We start from the raw sequence: 10,511 nt of genomic DNA, 5'->3' as shown, positions 1-10,511 counted from the left end.
TGGGGAGTCATTCCCCGGAGTCCTTATGTTCTTTTCCCCCAGAATGTTCCCTTGGATCAGAGAGGCTCCAAAATCAGGATAGCAGCTGTCGCCTTGGTCCCGCACCATGTCCTGTGATGCCATGTTCTACTGCTACACTGCAGTGCCCTGCTACGTCCTGCTGTGCCTTGTAATGCCGCACACCGTCCTGCTATGCCATGAACTACTACAAAGAACTGCTACAGACTACTAATTTTTTCTATTTTTGTTATTGCCACTCTTCATTCTAACCCCAACTGGTCGTCAGACACCGCCTACCAAGAGCCTGGGTCTGACCGAGGTTTCTGCCTAAAAGGAAGTTTTTCCTCGCCACTGTCGCACTGTTGCTTGCTCTGGAGGAGACTACTAGAACTGTTGGGTCCTTGTAAATTCTGGAGTGTGGTCTATCTGTATAGTGTCTTGAGATAACTCTTGTTATGAATTGATACTATAAATAAAATTGAATTGAAATTGAATTGAAATACATGAAGCTTAAACGCAACACATCTGCCACAGCATGTCTAAGGCAGAACGCATCCATAAACCTGAAGCTGCACAGCTTTTTACAGCAAGAGTGGAAACTAGGAATCAGAGTCAGCTTCATTTGGCAGGTATGACGACTCATATGAGGAATTTCGCTTTGGATTGTATTGATAACAATGTGCTTACTTGTACAAAACAACCAACAAATAAACAATATATACAAACCATAAAGAGAAACATTGTAGACAGGTTGAGACAATAGTGCAAAGTTGGCAGGAGTAAATTAATATGATGAGTTATGAACCAGTCGATCAGAACCAGCAGTATGCAGAGGAATTGTCTCCTGTAGTTTGTGATTTTTTGCAGGCTTCTCCACACTGACTGAGGGTGGCTGTTTGTAAAGCGGTTTTCCAGCTTGTCATTTTAGCTCCTTTTAGCTGCTTCGATCTCTTTGGTCAGTGTGTTCCTGGCCTGGTTATACAGGACTCTGTCCCCACTTCTGAAGACCTCCTCTTTGGACTTACGAAGTGATGCACGGTTTCTTATTTGTCAGTCAACTTTTAAAAATGCATTCGGGGGTGCACGCAAAACATTCGAGGCAAAATAATTGGTGCTGTGCTACGGTGCTCTGCCCAATCTAACCTCTGTATACAACTTATTACAACATTCATGTTACGGCTAAAAACAAAGATGAACAAGATAAAGTTAAACATTATATGTTGCCTTCTTTATTTATGAAGTATATTTGAAGGTACCCCCAATTTAAGAAAAAAAGACGTTCGCCTTCCGAACAACAATCCTAAATAAAATAGCAAACAACAATCATCAACTGTCTTATGCCTTAGGACCTTACAAAGGTATAGTCACCAGATATATGATAAAAATCATAAAAATAACAGCTTATGTACCTCGGGAGCTTGTTAGCCTGTGACAAAGGTAACGTTAAACATCAGTGTTTGACTACTATGTACATAAATGCAGTAAGTTGTATATAGTATAAGTGCATACATTATATGCATGTACACATACATAAGGCTACATGTAAACAGATCTATGAAGCCTTTCAAACAGTGAGGCAATTAGTGCAAATGATCCAGCAGATGGCGCCAATATTCCATCAATGTTAGTGTTACAATGAATTCTTCCAGCAGTGCAGGTCACATAAGCTGATGATGTACTACAATTTCATTTATTGAATTATTTTTATACTGTCAATAGCCTACTTAGCAACTTGTATAATGGATAAAGGGCCTGAAACATGTATATACTGAATTAATTTAAAGACATTTTAACCTAGCTATAACTTAGGCCAAGGCCTACTGTATATAATTGACCAGTAATCATTTATTTTCTTTTGGGGGAGGGCACCCCTATGTGTGGCGGTGTACTTAATCAACTGCGATGTACACTGACAATGGTGTAGTCTATCCACACGTTGGACACACAACAGTCTCCTTGGGTGGATTGAGCCACCCGCCACCTACCTACAAGCCATACAGTTGTTGTTGCTTATGATTATTAGATTGCAGCAGAAATCACATCACATGGCATATTATTCAAATTACATTAATACAAATAAGACAAAGAAGACTTGTAACATTTATACATTGCTACTCATAACGTAGACCAGAACACTCAGGCATATGGGTGGAGAGATAGGGTTCCAGACAAGCTGAAAAAAAATAAGATACCTCACCGTACAGGATCTTTATTATTAATGAGTTTGATGGCCTGTGGAACAAAGGATACCTTGGATCTGTTTTTTGTAAACAGAGGAGCACAGTATCGTCATCCTGAAGGCAGCAGTTCAAATAAGGAGGTAAGGTGGTGCTTCTGATTGCCCACAATGCTGTTTGCCTTTTTAGTCTTCTGTTTACATATACTTTCCATACTTGGGAATGGACTACCTGATAGTTTACTGGAAGTTATTATTTTTTGAATGAACTTTTTCTGTGCTTCAGTGGCGTTGCTAAATTAACAGATGATGCCAAAGGAGAGAACACTTTCAACGAAAGTACAACAACAAAACAGCAATAAATACCAGCGTGAAAACACTGCAGGGCAGCCACTGTCCAGCACCTAGTCAAAGACATGCTCCAGGTATAAAGGAATAGAGTGGAGCAGGGCCCAAGAGAAGCGTTGCACGGATACATGGATAACCCCCGTGAGAGCCACTGACCAAACGGAACTGAGAAGAACGGGTGGAATTAATTTACTTGTTCCTGCTATGAAGACGAGACATGTGTGACGCAAATATCTTACATTTACCAACAAAACGTACAGCGAAAGAATGTGCAAAAACATTTTACCCCTTCCTGCCAACCTGTACATATTTTGACATCAATTTACGCTTTAACAATTTTTCACTACAAATTCGCTGTTTCAGTCCTGTCGGCTTTCTGCAGGGGGTGGGGCTGCTGCTCTGTTCCGGCGGATGCAGCAAAAAACTGCAGATGAGACATACAGGATAACCTAAATGGAGGACAACTACGCTAAAGTCCAATAAAACTATGAATGTTTGCCAAAGCCAGGATAGGAAATTAACAATGTAAATATCAACAAGTAGGGAGGCCCGCCTTGATAATCCTGCCTAAGGGCCGGTGGCAAAACTTAACCAGTCATTTGGTTAAGTTAACTTAACTTTTCTCGTCGTAGATGTAGCCCTACTAGCCTCAACCGTTAGAAACCGTTTGTCTGTTTTGCTAGCTAACGTTACATAAATAAGATATTTCTGTTACCTGATATGAAATAGTCACAGCATAACCAAAATCCATTGTTTGTGGGCTCCCATTGCTCGGTTTGGTTCTGACAGCTTCTAGCATGTTTTATGGCAGCAATCATTTTGATTTTTCCCTCCCTTTATCTTTTTCCTGTTGGTTCTGGCGCCCCGGCACAAAGCAGCTATCTACCATGTTGAGTCAAGGCATTTATGGAAAAAGGCAATGAATTACAAGAGCACCTAGCTAGTAAGCTAACTCGTCACGACACGTTTGGCGCTCCACTAGGCTCTCCACTTTCCTACCAAAATGGCGGTGTTTTAATTTTGACTGGTGCATGCTAGTATTGCGTGACGTAAACTGCCAGCCTATATAAACCAGGGATGCACAAATGACATAAATGTCCGGTCTAACGTAGACCTGGTTCACAACCATTCCCCCCGTTTTAAAACAATTTTTTAATTCTTTCTTTTTTTTCTAAGATGAGTGCTCATGATGACTGCACCATTAGCCTGACAGAAGACACTAATGATCTTCAAAACACAGTGTAATTATTATTCTAATCTAGGTTGACCAAATTTTTATTTCCAAAAAAGAGGAGACTTGGCCGGCCTTGAAACAGAGGTTATTATGCCTCAATGGTATAAAAATAACTTATTTAATAAAAGAAACAACCTGTAACAAAATAATAGCTCTTTTCAAATAAATACATAAAAAATAATGCTCTAAATATGACCTATTCTGTGTCAGCTTCAACTAAATATATCTTAAAACCTTTTCAATGTAATAAGATAAGGATGTTTGGTGTCCATGTGAGCTTTGAGATCTCCAGCACCTTTATTAGACACTGAAACAAATGTGCTAGCTTGGCACTCAATGCACTTTGCCTCCAACTTGTCCAACCGGGATGGCACGTGGAAATGCAGTTCAACTGTGTAAGCAATGGAGTGAAATGAATGGAGAGACATTTCCTTCTCTAAAGAGCTTTTTAGATTGAATTGTTAATTTATGTTACCACTATAATTGGGTGGCAGTAGCTCAGTCCGTAGGGAGTTGGGTTGGGAACCGGAGGGTCACTGGTTCAAATCCCTGTATGGACAAAAAAGTTAGGAGCATGGATTGGTGGCTGGAGAGATGCCACTTCACCTCCTTGGCACTGTCAAGTGCCCTTGAGCAAGGCACCGTACCCCCCCTGACCGCTCAGGGTGCTGGTTGCAGCCCGTTCACTCTGACATCTCTACATTTATAGTGCATGTATAGGTCCTGAGCATGTGTGTGTATTTTCAGGCCTGTGTGTGAGTACTAACAAAAGTGTGTGCACAGAGTGTAGTGCAGTAATTTCCCCATTGGGGACTAATAAACAAATTATCTTATCTTATTATCTTATCTGATCTGCTCCCTGTATGTGCTCCCCTGTCTGATCTTCTTCGCTGTCTGATCTACTTCCTGTATGTGCTCCCTCTCTGATCTGCTCACTGTATGTGCTCCTGTCTAGATGTATACATGTTTTAGCTGATTATATAGGGAGAATGGGCTCCGTGACTTTAATGATCTGAGACTGTCTTACCAATTGCCTGCTCCCTGTATTTGATCACCTGTCTTATCTGCTCCCTGTTGGTGCTCCCATGTCTGATCTTCTCCCTGTATGTGCGCGGCGCAGAGCCGCCCACGAGGAAGCCTCTCGGGAAGTACGTTACGCAACAAAGTCCCATAGTATTGTGTGCAAAGCGCTAGTCATTTCAACTACACGCTTAATGGTCCCATGAAAAACAGTGAAAACCGGACATTTTTTTTGGGAAACATTTGTTTATTGTATTTACACTCAGACATTTACACCATTCCGACTACCAACTTACCATATTACAAAAAAAAGAGAAAGTATAAACAACAATAAAAATAATAATTAAAAAGGAATTTACATTAAAAAAATAAAAAATACCCTAAATGCGACCCCCACCCCACCCACCCAACCCTGGATCTCTATAAGATTATTGCAGGACATGAGAGACCCCGAAACCAACCGTTTTTTCACAGGTTGTAAGTTACAGTAATTTCTTATCCTTGTCTGCCATTGTTTGCCACGCTAAGATAGTATTGACACCATGCATCCTTGCCACTGATAGCTCCATATCAATTACTATGTATGTGTTAATCCATTGGGACTTAGGGATTGTATGTGGAGGTTTCCAACGTAGAGCCAGCATTTTCTTGGCAGCCGTAGTGCCTGTTAAAAGCATACGTTTTTTTCCAACATGTCAACTTTAGTGAGGAGGTATCATTCAAGAGTAGCACAGCGGGAGAACATGGACAGTGTCATCCATTACATTAGATAACGTGGCGCAGAACTCACCCCAAAAGAGCTTCACATCCTTGCATTCCCAATACATATGCATGTATGAGCCTATAAATCCATCTGAGCAGAGGGTACAGATTGGAGAAGTTAAACGATTCGATGAGAAAGTTTTCCCTAGGAGGGAGGCAAGTCCTGTGGATATAGTTGAATTAGATTTGTTGATGGTTTGGGTTCTTATAAGCAAGGCCAATCAAGGACCAGATTGTATCCCAGTCCAATGAATCACCTTCGTAGTAGCGTTCCAGATCGTTAGACCAAACATGTAAGATAGGAAGGGTTTTATAAGAGGAATCCCGGACAAACGAATAGATTCGGGAGACCAAACCTCTGTTTTGGCTTCTGCTGTATAAAATGGAGTGCAAAGGGTGAGTAGTAAGAGGGGAACCCCATGGTACTCCACATGCTTTTCTTAATTCTTAGTTTCCTTCTCTGCAGTAAGCCATGTTAATAAGAGGAAACTCATAATGGGACCAATCTGCAGCTTAGCTCGTTTTAATGGTAGCCTACAACAAAGTTAATCAGATCCTCCAGTCTATGTGGGGATGCTAGGTTCTGTTCTATGGGTTTTCAATAGGGATCAGAATTGGGGTTAAGCCAATCTGTGAGGGGTCTCAATACAAATGATCAAAAATAATATTTAAAGTCAGGCACAGAAAGACCACCCTCTATTTTATGTCGTTGAATTGTTGTTAGCTTCACCAGTGGCCGTTTCCCTCCCCAAATAAATTTGGAGACCAAGGAGTGGACTGTCCTCCACTAATCAGTTGGGGGTGGTGGGGCAACATCAAAGAAAATAAATTTATGCGTGGTAAAATATCCATCTTAACAATTGACACCCGTGCATGTAATGAGTTTGGCAAATGAGACCATCTATTGAGATCTGCTTCAATTTTATTATAGACACACTGAACGTTGGTATTGGCAATATTAATGTTTAATGTTGTGGCATTTATTTTTGCCATTTGGTTTGAGACTGTATTTTAATTTATATTGTTGAATATATTATTATAATATATAATATTAAGACAATATTGTCTTTATTGTCATGTACTGTGTGTCAATTTTTTGCTACTGCAGCAAAATGAAGCGCCCCTTGGGGACAAATAAAGGTTTTTGAACCTGAACTTGAACTTGAAAAATGTCCATTTGAAATTCAGCTAGTAGTATCAAAATGTTGTTTAACTCCATTCTGACTGTGTTGATTTTCTTTTTACTGTCATCGGATGGGCCATCCCTTTGCTGAGCATGTTTTAGCAGTTGTGTTTGTGTATGTTTTAGCAATTCATTTTCAAGTGAATTAATTTTGCTCAGCCTTGATCGATTAAGGTGGGAAGCGAAGGGAATAGTTGTATTTCTCACAAATCCTTTAATTGCGCCCCAGAAGACCCGACGGTCCTCTCCTGAGTCAGCATTCTCTGGGATAAATATTTTAAAGTTATTTCTAAAATGGTCACAATAGCCGTTGTTTTTAAGTAATGTGGTGTTAAAGCGCCACCTTGTGGCCTTGGTTGGAGTTTTGGCGAGATTACACGTTTGGTTGTCAAAGGTTAGCAAGCTGCTAACATTTTGTTACACCACACCACGTGTGGTACAAGTTACAGTATGCCTAACGCTAGCTCACCTAGACTCCTAACCGTGTATTACTTTTATGATCTTGTGAATTGTTTTGCATCAAATTCATGTCCAAGGCAGTTGTTGAGTTGTAGAAATATTTAGCTGTGTTTGTTTTCCAATTCTACATAAACTAACAAATAAGTGTTTTGCCAAACTAACCAAGCAGCTAGTGTTTTGCCACATAGCAAAGGGTCAAACTGCAGCCTCTGCTCAAACAGTACATCATGCGGATAATCCGCTGCAGGACTCCACGTAAAACACATCCCCCGCCGAATTTGAGTTTTGGGAATTTGCGAAAATAGTGCGTTTGGAAATGTTTTATAAACAGGAACATATTAGCGTTGTCCAGGGCAAAATGAGTGTATGGCGTGGAGTGCACTTCACAGCACAATTTACACTTAAAGCCAACCATTCGGTGTAACGAGTTTCTTCTCCTAGAGTGTATTTATTAGTGATACATTTTTTGTTGATGTATCTGTAGGCATAATACACTTCATGTAAGATTTAGTTGATGGTAGGACTCATCTAGGACTCTCCGCTCCCAATACAAAAGTGAAGGTTTGTAGTTTTAAAGATTGCAAATTACTCTTGATCAAGTGTTACAATGAGCTGTTGCAGCCTTAACTGCTTGCATTTACACGATGACAGTGCTGTCATTTTTTACTCCTAATGATGCCTTGTTATCATAGAAAATATACTTTTGTTACAGCTGTCCAGGCTACAGCGTCCTGCAAGGACTCTGACACATCCCCTGATCCCTTCACGGCACAACTTCCTTTTCACCCTTTTTTGTGTTATAAGACATATGGTAAGTATCTGCAGTGGCACGTTGTCTGCAATCATATATTGCCAACATTAATGTAGGAAAGATAATGTTACCTGTGGCACCGCAGCATTTATCCTCAGGCTCAGATGGCCTTGTTGCACAATTTCACATGTGCATCTTAAAAAACAAATACAAAAAAGAGTCTTGCATGTAATAAGAAACCTGGCATTTGCAACCAACTATGCAAACACATAGATGACAATTTGGTACCTTGAAATGTACCGTTTTTTCTGGAATATAAGTCACCCTTTTTTCATAGTTTGGCAGGTCCTGCGAATTATGTATCAAAATATACTTGAACGTGTTTTTAAATGTTGATTCCTACTAAAAGACAGGGCGCTCTAGGCTTGTGACAACTATACGCTGATTCTAAAGAAAACTAAAAATATTGAACACAAAAAAAGGGCAAAATGCCACCAAAAAGAAAATTCTATTCTGCAGATCAAAAACTGCATGTAGTAAAATATGTGTTACGTTTACATACCAGACACGTACTGTATTCAGCCAGTTGTTCTGTGTGCTGAATCTGTTCTTGGTCTTGGATTTTGTGAAATAAATTTCAGTGTGTAAAATGCTTTAAGTGGTCTTTAGGACTAGAAAAACACTATATAAATGCAGTCCATTAACATTTAAACAACTTTGATTGGCCAGGCTGATTTGGAGGGACAGTGGGTGGAAAAACTGATTTAGTTTGAACTTAGTAATTGACAAAGCACCACCATCTAAGTAATAATCATGATAACTTTCTGTGATGAAGTGCCTCCTCTCTAAAACTTTCAGTATTGTGCTGCATTCTATAGGCATCAGCTCTCAGCCATCAGGACTATTTTTGGTCAAAGGAGAGCTGAGCCAACTTTCACACTTCAGACTACAAGCTTGGGGCCAGATCAAAAAGAAATGCCCCTTTACCTCCAAACCATTGTTTAGAAGGCACTGGATAAGACTGTCAAGCTGTGATGATTACATGTACTGTATATTACATACACACGCGTATATATACATACATACTGTGTATGTATATATATATATATTACCATAGTGATGAGAATGTGCTAGTGATGATTTATTCCTTGCTTGTGAATTAAATCTTAAAACTGGAAATCAAAGGCAGGGGAAAAGAACACAGATGACGTAAAATGTAAACCCACTTTTTAATTAATTTCCATACAAACAACTGCCAAAAAACAAAAGTCATGTAAAATAACTGATAACAGTATGTGCACTGTATCACCAGCAGCAGCCAAGATGATAGGGGCATTCAGCTATCAAGCCACATTTTCAAAACACATGAACAGTTGAACAATAAAGAAACGTCTCTTAAAATGCCTTAAAAACCAAAAAGAGACTTTACAGAGACAAAATTAAAGGTTTTTTTTTTTTTTCAGATACCAGTTATAACAGTGGTTGTGGTAGTGCCCTTGAGGCCCTTAAATTATACTTCATCACTTTCTCTTCACTGTTCTCCCCTGAAACATTTCATTAAACCATTGCTGTTCCAATCCTTTGTTTCTCTAACAACAACCTTTTTTCCTCTCTAAGATCAGACTTGAGGAAAGCATGTTACTATCTCTGCTTAAAACTGACACCCACGCTCCAGCAAAAGAACTGAAAGTTCACACCAACATACCCTTTGTCTTATTTATAAGATATATTTTGTTGCACTCACCATAGAACTTCATCACGGATTAGCACAGGGAAAGTCCAAATGTTACATTACAGGTCATTTAGATGATTTTTTTATCCAAAACGACTTACGCTATATACCTCAGAGCCCATGCAGGGACACATTGGTTGATGTTTTGCAGGGAATTGAACCCAGAACTCCCATACCAAAGGCATGTGTCATATCCACTGCGCCACCCACATGTGCCAGTCTTCAGGCTGAAAATAGCACTGCATTAAAAAATTATAGGATGAACTACAGTGTGTTGATTTGAATGCCTTAACACTTCAAAATGTAATACTATAAGACAGGATTTTATGTCAACTATCAACTATAGCTATTGGGATGCTAATGATTGTCTGTAGCGACAACAAGGCTTTTAACAGTACAACTTTGAAACTGTTGTCGGATCTGTTGCTGGAGAGGGTCTAAAGCAGTTTTGAGATCATTCATATCTCTGCATGAACTATATATATATATATATATATTTATATATATGAACAAAATTATAAATGCAACACTTTTGTTTTTTTCTCCCATTTCTCATGAGCTGAACTCAAAGATCTAAGAGTGTTTCCATTAGGGATGAGCGAGTACAGCATTATCTGTATCTGTATCTGTTTACCACATGAATTATCTGTTTCCGGATCCGTACTCGGACTGGGCGGGGCCTAAACCGGAAGTGGACCGATTGAACCAGGAAGTGGGTCGGGTTCTCTTGAAATGTTAGGGGCTTTAACCGGTATGTCATTTAAGCAGGCAATTGATATGAGTTGATCAAAAATTGTTATATTTATTGCTGATTTTAAAACTATTTACATGACAGCATCAAGCTTC

Source organism: Etheostoma cragini, chromosome 12 (genome assembly GCF_013103735.1).
Source record: "Etheostoma cragini isolate CJK2018 chromosome 12, CSU_Ecrag_1.0, whole genome shotgun sequence".
Taxonomy (NCBI): Eukaryota; Metazoa; Chordata; class Actinopteri; order Perciformes; family Percidae; genus Etheostoma; species Etheostoma cragini.
The sequence above is the reverse complement of the archived record's forward strand: the minus strand, read 5'-3'. Positions refer to the sequence as shown.